This window comes from Gossypium hirsutum, chromosome A09 (genome assembly GCF_007990345.1).
Source record: "Gossypium hirsutum isolate 1008001.06 chromosome A09, Gossypium_hirsutum_v2.1, whole genome shotgun sequence".
NCBI lineage: Eukaryota > Viridiplantae > Streptophyta > Magnoliopsida > Malvales > Malvaceae > Gossypium > Gossypium hirsutum.
The window spans coordinates 48565768-48576604 of record NC_053432.1 but is presented as its reverse complement, the minus strand read 5'-3'; the positions used below and the strand labels follow the sequence as shown (position 1 = coordinate 48576604).

General features: G+C 39.1%; 1 non-coding gene across 1 annotated transcript; it reads right to left on the bottom strand.

Moving 5' to 3' along the window:
- Positions 1-3166: 3166 nt before the first annotated feature.
- LOC121207295 (small nucleolar RNA R71) lies at positions 3167-3273 on the bottom strand. Its single transcript, XR_005902387.1, has one exon. It is a non-coding gene; the product is annotated as a small nucleolar RNA R71 (small nucleolar RNA).
- Positions 3274-10837: the final 7564 nt, after the last annotated feature.

The window sequence follows — 10837 nt, the reverse complement described above, 5'->3', positions numbered from 1 at the left end:
GGGCTGGGTTTGAGGTGTTACATTTAATGGTATCAGAGTCAGGTTACAAAACTAGGCTATGGATTTGGGTATCCTTTAAAACTTGAAATTTTAAGAAGAACTGTTTCAAATGATTTGAAAGTATTTTGAAATGTTTTTACTGAATGTGTGTTACACCGAGTCTCCGGTGCCAATTCTGTAAGTCTTCTAAAACTGTTGCTTGTTTAAAACTAAAATACTAAGACTACTGTAGGTAGTAGACTGTACTGAAATACTTTATATAGGGTAAACTATACTATGACTGCGATCTGCGAAAATGAACTCTTAAATACTGATACTGCTTTTCATAAAATATCCATTAATAAGCACTGGAACTGTAAAATTGATACATAAAATTGTTAATACAAATAAAACTCAAATTGATAATGAGCACCAGAGGTACTCACGGAAGGGGTACAAGAGGCCACGGTGGAGGTTGTGGAGGTGCTCAGGCTAATTCTTCGTCATCTGGTCACATGCCTAATGTTGAAGCTAGGGAGGCACCGGCTTCACCTGTGACTGAGGCTAGGTCTCATTGTCCCAAGCCATGTTAAGAATTCTGGAGAGGGTCACTGGGCCCAATATTAGTACTATGGGCCGTGGGTCGATTACAAAACGACTCCGGTCCAATGGGGATGAGATTTTTAGGGGTATCGTTAGAGTTGCCCCTAATGTGGCAGAATATTGGATTGAGGCCACAGAGAGGATCATAGACGACCTCGATTGCACCCCGAGCAAAAAGGTGCAGTGTCACTGCTGCGAGATGAAGCCTATCAATGGTGGCTTATAGTTAAGGAGGGAACTCAGCCCAATCGATTGACCTGGGAAATTTTCAAGACTGCTTTCCAGGGAAAATATGCGGGCGCTAGTTATGTGGATGCCCGGAGGATAGAGTTTCTGAATTTGACTCAGGGGGATAAATCAGTAGCTAAATATGAGGCTGAATTTTTGCGATTAAGCCGATATACGTGTAGGATGGTGGCAACTAAATACGAGCGCTGTGTGCGTTTCAAGAACAGCTTCAGAGATAGTCTACGAGTTTTTAATAGCTCCACAGAGGGAGAAAAATTTTGCTTCTTTAGTGGATAAGGTAAAGATTGCCAAAGAAGTGAAGCGTTGATAAACCGTAATTTATACATATTTTTACCCCATGCTTAACGCATTTTATGGATGATTTTTCCTTAAAATTGGTGAATTCGGTGCTCCTAATGCCTTAATTTCATGTTTTATTCTTAGGTGAGCATAGAAGAGCGAAAGAAACGAGAAACAGGCCAAAAATGGAGAAAATGGGCCAAAGTACGAAATCAACACGGCCTGGACTTCCTCACACGGGCATACCACACGGCCGTGTCAATCTGGCAGAATCGAAGCACGATTCACACGGGCGTGTCCCTACCGAGTCCAAGTTGAGTCCAATTCGGAAAAGGCTAATTTTGAGGGCTCCTAGGCATTCCAAAGCCTATAAATACACCTTAGAGGAAGAAGAGAAGGGATACAGAGAGAAGGAGGTAGGGAACAGCTCAAGGGAAGCCGATTGATCCATCTCAAAAGTCGGGTTCACCATCAAGACTAAAGATCTCCCATCATGTTCCCTTCAGGAGTTTTGGGTTTTCTTTATGTTTTGTATTCATTATTCTTTTGAGGTGTTTTCCTTTTTAGTTATGAACTAAATCCCCTAAATACCTAAGGGGAATGAAACCTAAGATGAATCTTGTTATTATTTTCTGAATTGTATGATAAATATTTAACTTGTTCTTAATTATGTATTCTTAATTCTTGTTTTGATATCCTAGGATACTAATTCAAGATAAGCTCTTATCCAGAGGAGAATAGATCTTGTCTAAGAGTACATTTGTCATAATTAAGCGGAGTTGATTGCGCGCCTAGACATAGGGTGACAAGATTTTGCCGGATTAGGGTGAAACCTAATAAGGGGATCCATAGACCGAGTTAATGCAACCCTAGGGTGTTAATTAGAGAAAAGTCTCAATTATTCAATCTAGGGATTAGCATTATTAGTCCTAAATAGGGATAATAACATAACTTAGGGATCTCTACGGGACAAGTTAAATGAATAAATCGTCCGATTCGGAGCCAGAATAACAAGTAAAGTCTAGGTGGATTTTTCCTTAGGTATTGTCTTAATTCAATCATTTTCCAAAAGTAATCCCCCAATTCTGCTTTCTGCGAATTCTTAGTTTAGATAATTAGTTAGTTAAAATAAAACCCCTCTATTTTTAGGCTAGATAATAAAAAGACAGTCATTACTAGTACTTTTAGTTCCTTTGGGTTCAACAATCCGGTCTTGCTAAAACATACTACTGTTCGATAGGTACACTTGCCTACATCGTTATAATAGTTAGTTTCAAGAATGATTAATTATAAGTATTTAAAACCTGTCACACGAAAATCGCGATCAAGTTTTTGGCGCCGTTTTCGGGGAACTAAGATATTAGAAACGCTCAATTTTTATTACTTTAGCCGTTTATTTTGCAATTTAATTTAATTTAATTTTTTATTATTTATTAATTTAATTTTTCTTTCTCTTGGCAGGTTTTTATAGTTTACGACTAGAAGAAACCCGTCAGGACCACTACTCTTTGACGAAGAAATCGATCACGCAGTTCGCAGAAACCAAAGAGAAATAAGGCAAAGCTTAAGATATACAGAGAACGAGAAAGAGGACGATACTCAAACCCCAACCGAAGAGATGGCTAAAACCTAAGACAATCAGCTACCTCCTGCGATACACATTGAACTAGCAAATCAGAATCCTGCTCCTCGTACTATGTATGATTATGCTAAACCTACTTTAACAGGAACTGAGTCAAGTATAGTTAGGTCTACTATTGCTGCAAATAATTTTGAACTAAAACCTAACACTATTCAAATGATACAGCAATTTGTTCAGTTTGATGGTTTGCAGGATAAGGATCCCAACGCTCACTTAACAAACTTTTTGGAGCTATGCGATACATTTAAAATTAATGGTGTTTCTGATGATGCCATTCATCTTCGGTTATTCCCTCTTTCATTGAGGAACAAAGCTAAATAGTGGTTGAACTCATTACCACGAGGGTCAATTACTACTTGGGAACAAATGACCGAAAAATTTTTATTAAAATATTTTTCGCCTGCTAAAATGGCTAAATTAAGTAATGATATCTCTTCGTTTGTGCAGATGGATTTAGAAACTCTTTACGATGCATGGGAGAGATACAAGGACTTACTGAGAAGGTGCCCTCACCATAGGTTACCGCTTTGGCTTCAGGTTCAAACATTCCATAATGGCCTGAATCCTTCGACTCGACAAATGGTTGGCGCAGTTGCTGGCGGAACCATCTTTAATAAAACACCTGAAGATGCTTATGAGTTTATAGAGGAGACGTCACTGAATAACTATCAGTGGCAAGTCATGAGGACAAAGCTAAAAAAAATAGCCGGTGTTTATAACATTGATTCGGTCACCATGCTCTCTAATCAGGTAGAACTCTTGAATAAGAAAATTGATGGTTTTCTTAATTCTTCACAGGTTCACCCAGTAATGAAGTACGAAGCAAGTGGAGGTGGATCAAGCAATTCGGAATACTAACCTACATGGATAATGAGCAGTTAAATTACATGGGTAATAATTCTCGATCTCAAAACAATGCATATAGTAACACTTACAATGCAGGTTGGAGGAACCACCCAAATTTCTCATAGAGAGGCCAAGGAAATCAGAGACCACCTCCAGGCTACCAACAACCATCCTACCAATAGGAAAAGAAGCCGAGCCTTGAAGAGATGCTCTCAAAGTTTATATCAGTGTCAGAAACTCATTTTTAGAATACCGAGATAGCACTTAAGAATCAACAAGCATCGATCTAGGGGCTCGAAATACAGATAGGTCAGCTATCCAAACTAATCTTCGAATGACCACAAGGTAGCTTGCCAAGTAATATTGAACCCAACCCAAGGGAGTAGCTCAACGCGATTAATGTTCAAGATGAAGAAGAATTCGTTGAGCCTGAGCCAGAACCGAAGCAAGAAACTATGGTGAGCAGAGATCAAGATGAGGTAGGTCATAATAAAAACAAATCAGTGAATGTCGAATATAAACCTCGTGTGCCATACCCCAACACGACAAGGAAAGACAGATCAGATGAAAATTTTGGTAAATTTTTTAAACTCTTAAAAAAATTACACATTAACTTACCGTTTATTGAAACTCTATCGCAAATGCCAAACGCAATGAAATTTTTAAAGGAGCTTTTAGTAAATAAGTGGAAGTTGGATGAGGCATCTTATGTGGAGCTAAACACAGTTTGCTCTGCTATTCTACAGAATAAACTACCCAACAAACTAAAATATCCAGGGAGTTTTACTATTCCTTACTTAATTGGTAGTTTAGATGTTAATAATGCATTAGCTAATTTAGGGGCTAGTATTAACGTCATGCCCTACAAAATGTTCAAACAATTAGGTCTTGCGAAACCCAAACAGACTAGGATGAGCATTCAATTAGCAAATAAAACTATAAAATTCCCTAGGGGTATTATTGAAGATGTGCTAGTTAAAATCGATAAATTTATATTTCCCGTTGACTTCATTATTTTAGACATAGAGGAGGATAGCAACACTCATTTGATTTTAGGAAGGCCCTTTTTGGCAACTGCTAAAACGATTATTGATGTTGGCACTGTTGAGCTCACACTTCGTGTGGGAGATGAAACAATCACCGTTCAAGCTCACAATTCTGGCAACACATCGAAAATTGAAGGTGATTGTTTAGACCATTCTACTAAAACTGACAATATGGTGCAACCTACTTTGCAGGAAATGAGTCTGAAGGAAGCATATGAGCCATTCTCAAGCAATAGTAGAGGACCTATTCATGAAGATCAAAGGCTACAAGTCGATGAGCTAGATGAATGGCGGAGGCATAAACCGAAAACACACGATAAACCAAAACTACGCCAAAACGAGCTCAATACCTTTACAAATCAACTTAAGGTTGGAGATAGAGTTTTATTAGATGCCGCGGATCCTCACATTGTCACTACCAAACCAAATGAAGACGTCCCTCTTATGGTAATTAGTACTTTCCTATTCAGTATAGTCGAGGTAAGTCATCCCAAGTTCGGCACTTTTAAGGTAAATAATACCCGTCTAAAACCTTAGTTTGATAAAATGGATAGCAGGAATAAGGAGTATAAACTCCTAGAACCCCCATGACCATTCAATGGAGAGGTAAGTCGAGCTTAGACTATAAATAAGCGCTTCTCGGGAGGCAACCCGAGCACTAACTGTATTAACTTCTTTAATAACACCTAACTTACTAACGGAGCTCTTGAATACAGGTTTACTACCTAGACATGGCCAAGCACACGGGCGTGCTTATGACCATGTGGAAACAGGGCAAAGATGTCCCCAACACGGGCTACGACACATCACCACGGCTGTGTGACATGGCCGTGGGGGAACCTGCCAAAACAGCATGGGCGTGTGACACACTCGTGCCTTGAACCCGTAGCTAAACCTGCCAAATTAACACAGACGTACGACACGCCCGTGTCTAGCACCAGTGGTCGAACCTGTTAAATGAACACAGGCGTGGGAGAAGCGAACAAAGTTAGACACGGTCGTGTGACACGGCCGTGTGAACTAACACGCCCAAGGAACACAGGCGTGGGACAATTGTTAGACGCACCCAAATTTAAAATTCGCGAATCACACGAGCTGAAATTGGGGAACACGGGCGTGTTCCATGGCCGTGTGCCCCAAAATCTATAAATAGGCTGCACTATTCATTGTCTTCTTCACCCAAAAACCCTAACCCTAGCCACTGCAAGTCCATACCCCCTCCCCGCCACGCCTGTGCGCCGCTTCCAACTTCATCTTCGACACCCACACTCTCTCCTTTAGCATTTGTTTACTCATTTCTCTGTTATTTTAATGATTTATAATGTTATTTATCATAGTAATCTATATTTTTCATTTTATTTTCATCTTTCTATCACTCAAATTTCATTTATAAAACAAGTTATCATCTTTTTCATGTTTAAATTCTTACTCATTACATGATTTCTCTACTCCATTTGATTAGTTAGACGTGAATATTCATGGCTAGGATAGTTGACATATTCATGCTTCTTGTGTTGACATTTTTGTTCATTCATACAATATCTTGCATTCTATTCTTTGCCATTTTTACTTATATCACCATGCTCATGCCACAAAAGTATGCCATTGAACTTATTGTTTTAGTTAAACTTAGTAGTTGTGGCTGAACATATTTATGGAATTTCCTCCTCAAATTTAGTCACATCTTACCCTGTCTACTCGTCAAGACGAATTGCTAATTCCAATTGCAGGTACCATGTCATCTTCACGTAGTAAAAAGGCTGTCATCCCTGCTTCAAAGAAAAGGAAGGGAGTGTCATCGTCCTCGGGTCCTATCGCGAAAATTCGCCACCCTTTCCTACAATTCCTCATCGGGCCCCAAGAAGAACTTTTCCAAATACTCCAGGCCAGACCTTTAATTGCGGGCTGCTGCATCGACTGGGCTGCAGTAGAACAAGTGCAGTTGGCTAATGCAATTTGGGCCCTCCTAACCACCGACCCTTAGAAGCTTTTCTTTGGGATCATCGAGCCGACGTATCTCGAGCTCACAATGGAATTATGCTCCACATTTCATCTTTGGACCGTGATGATGAACTACGATGATCCCGGCACAGTGCAATTTCACCTCGATGGATTAGTCCGCCAGCTCAGCATCCCAGAATTCGGTACATAACTGGGCTTATATACGGAGGAATTCATAGAGGAGAATGACTTAGATACTCTCAACCGCCATATCCATCGTTCTCCTTCACGTTGTTGGGACGCACTAGTACCAGGTGCAGCCACCTATAATCTTAGCTGCCCCAAGACATTCTCCCTCCATCTTTGAGGTACCTACACGCCATTTTGGCCCACACGATTACAAGAAGGCGAGAGAGCACTGGCGTCGTCAACACTCACGACGCCTACTTTCTATGGTGTATGTCGCATGGGCACGTCATCGACCTTGCCTATTTCATTGACCTCGCGATTTAGTACCAGACAGAGTGGCATAGGAAGGGGGTCATCTCTATTGGCCCCTATGTTACTCGGTTGGCTCGACACTTCGGGCTCCTCCGCACCACGGCCCAAGAATCATCCTTGACCCTCATTGGCCAAATGTCTCCACAAGGCATCTCGAGCGTGCTTAGCATGAGGGTGATCACAAAGCGCCGAGGAACCTACCTTCCTCAATATCGTCTTGCCCAATCTACCGAGGAGGAGGCCCCCGAGGACATTACTGATGATGTCCCCCCACAGCACGAGGACCCACCATCTCAGCCACCACCACCCTCTCGTCCAGTTCATGCGGTGGCTTCATATACTGACATCTCTAAACGCCTCACTCGATTCGAGCAGCAGTGTTTTCAACGATTTGACAACATTGATGCTACTCTACAGCAAATTTGTCAGCACCTCCACATCTGATCGCCGCCCCAACCTCGCGAACCATTTAACGATGAAGATGCTTAACAACATTTATTTATTATTTTATGTTTTTACTTTTATTTTATTTTAAGACTACTTTTTATTTTTCTTTCACCATATTTTTATTAGGACTTATAATTATTATTTTACAATTTTTAATTTTGGCTAATTCCTATTGAGTACTTACCATTCCTTACATATTTCCTAAAAGAGTTCCTGATTCTATCACAGTTATAAAGAGCTCCACAGCTCACTATTACTCAGGAACTCCAAACTCCACTGGGAAAGGTTCTCCGCGACTGCCATGTCCTGCTCGACCACGATCATAACAAACTTCAGATATAATATTCTTTTAGCCCAGGACTTATGGACTAATGAACCTCTACCACAGCCGGAGTATCCTCCTCCACCCTCACGCCGACTATTCTCCAAAACTCCAGTTCAAGAAAATTTATTCATCACTCAGAAAGTTTCACTCCTCTCCCTATCTTACTTTTATATCTTTATATCTATCTTTGTACATTGAGGGCAATGTACATCTTAAGTATGGGGGGATATTCATTTCATTATCAAGAAAAATCCCTGAATGACTGCCTTGTTCTCTTGAAAAGATCTCATATCATATTTAGGATAAATTTTGATTGATTTATGATTTTGATTGATATATCTTGAATTAAAACATAGGCATTTATGCATTGATTGTTTAAACTATAAGACATTAGAGAATCAAACATGATAAATTGATTTTTAAGAATTTAAAATTTTAGGTTGTTTCCCCAAAGTTTAGGTATTACTTTGAGTTGAAGTTCACAAGTTTTAAACATCAAAAAGCCATAATTCTTGTGAGATTTTTGAGCCTTTTGAGCATCTATTAATTCTTTCATGTTCACTTTTATTATTGCTTTGAGTGCGTCAGTATTGAACTGTTATTCTAGAACTTGCTTGATTATGCATGTCAAGACCACACATTTTGATTTAATATGTCAAAATGATTAAGGCATTTAGGATTAACCCACTCATACCATGAAAAGCCTACCTCCATGATTAACCCTTAGTAAACCCCATTGAGCTAACAAGCCATTCCTTGTATTACCCGTAATATTAACCCTTAACCCACTATTGTTGAAATCCCCTAAATTAAATTTGGTCTCTATTTTTGTTGAGATTTGAATTGAAATAGTTACGCAGCTATGTCTTGTTCTTAATAGTTAGTCTATGTTATTTAACTTGTTCTAAAAAAAAACTGTGTATACACATTAATAGTAATCTTTTGTTTTTGAGCTTAAGTATTTAAATTCCATATTCTGAAAAGAAGCTCTATTGTACGCAAGTGATGATTAAATCTTTTTCTAGTTAAGTGATTTTTCAATTCAATCTCGATTCTAACCATTTCTTTCAGCTTGTGACCACACCCTCTAACCAAAGCCACGTTACAACCCTCTAAAGACCTTTTGGTTGATGGATCATTTCAATTTATAGTGGTGGAGATGTGATTTTCATGCAAGCCTATGGTAATAACTTTTCATATTGACTGATGAGTGCTACTTATATTGTCCTTAAACACTTTGAGTGATTTGAGTGAATCTTTAGTAAGGATGTTAAACTCTGTGAGATTTTGAATCGAGGTAACCACTTAGATAAGGGGAGATGCCTAAAGTTTTGCATGATTAAATACTCAACTTGGAATGTTTGAAACTTTGATGTTCTTTCAGTTGAATTTTCAATGTATGATTACCTATGGATTATTTTGAGATATTATCAATAGAAATTATAAGTTGAGAAGAATTTATTTTGAATTTGAGTTGAGAATTTTGCTTGAGGACAAGGAAATGCTTAAGTGTGGGGGTATTTGATAAACCGTAATTTATACATATTTTTACCCCATGCTTAACGCATTTTATGGATGATTTTTCCTTAGAATTGGTGAATTTGATGCTCCTAATGCCTTAATTTCATGTTTTATACTTAAGTGAGCATAGGAGAGTGAAAGAAATGAGAAAGAGGCCAAAAACGGAGAAAATGGGCCAAAGTAAAAAATCAACACGGCCTGGACTTCCTCACACGGGCATACCACACGGCCGTGTCAATCTGGCAGAATCGAAGCACGACTCATACGGGCGTGTCCCTACCGAGGCCAAGTTGAGTCCAATTCAGAAAAGGCTAATTTTGAGGGCTCCTAGGCATTCCAAAGCCTATAAATACACCTTAGAGGAAGAGAAGGGACACGGAGAGAAGGAGGCAGGGAACTGCTCAAGGGAAGCTGATTTATCCATCTCAGAAGCCGGGTTCACCATCAAGACTGAAGATCTCCCCTCAATTTCCCTTCAAGAGTTTTGGGTTTTCTTTATGTTTTGTATTCATTATTCTTCTGAGATGTTTTCCTTTTAGCTATGAACTAAATCCCTAAATACCCAAGGGAATGAAACCTAAGACGAATCTTGTTATTATTTTCTGAATTGTATGATAAATATTTAACTTGTTCTTAATTATGTGTTCTTAATTCGAGTTTTGATATCCCAGGATACTGATTCAAGATAAGCTCCTATTCAGAGGAGGAATAGACCCTGTCTAAGAGTACATTTGTCATAATTAAACGGAGTTGATTGCGTGTCTAAACATAGGGTGACAAGATTTTGCCGAATTAGGGTGAAACTTAATAAGGGGATCCATAAATCAAGTTAATGCAACCCTAGGGTGTTAATTAGAGAAAAGTCTCAATTATTCAATCTAGGGATTAGACGTTATTAGTCCTGAATAGGGATAATAACATAACTTAGGGATCTCTACGGGACAAGTTAAATGAATAAATCATCTGATTCAGAGCCAGAATAACAAGTAAAGTCTAGGTGGATTTTTCCTTAGGTATTGTCTTAATTCAATTGTTTTCCAAAAGTAATCCCCCAATTCTACTTTCTGCGAATTCTTAGTTTAGATAATTAGTTAGTTAAAACAAAACCCCCCTATTTTTAGGCTAGATAATAAAAAGACAGTCATTACTAGTACTTTTAGTTCCTTTAGGTTCGACAATCCTGTCTTGCTAAAACTATACTACCGTTCGATAGGTACACTTACCTACATCGTGATAATAGTTAATTTCAAGAACTATTAATTATAAGTACTTAAAACCTGTCACACGAAAATCACGATCAAGCATACAGAACGACAAAACTGTGAGAAGGATAGAGGTAGGAACAAGAGGGATTCAGAGCCCTCAAGTTCATTTCTGAGGCCTTAGAAAAAGGCCAGAGTTGATGAGCCAGTCAGAGTTGGGGACCCTGTTGCTGCTACGGGACCGCAGCCCTGTGCG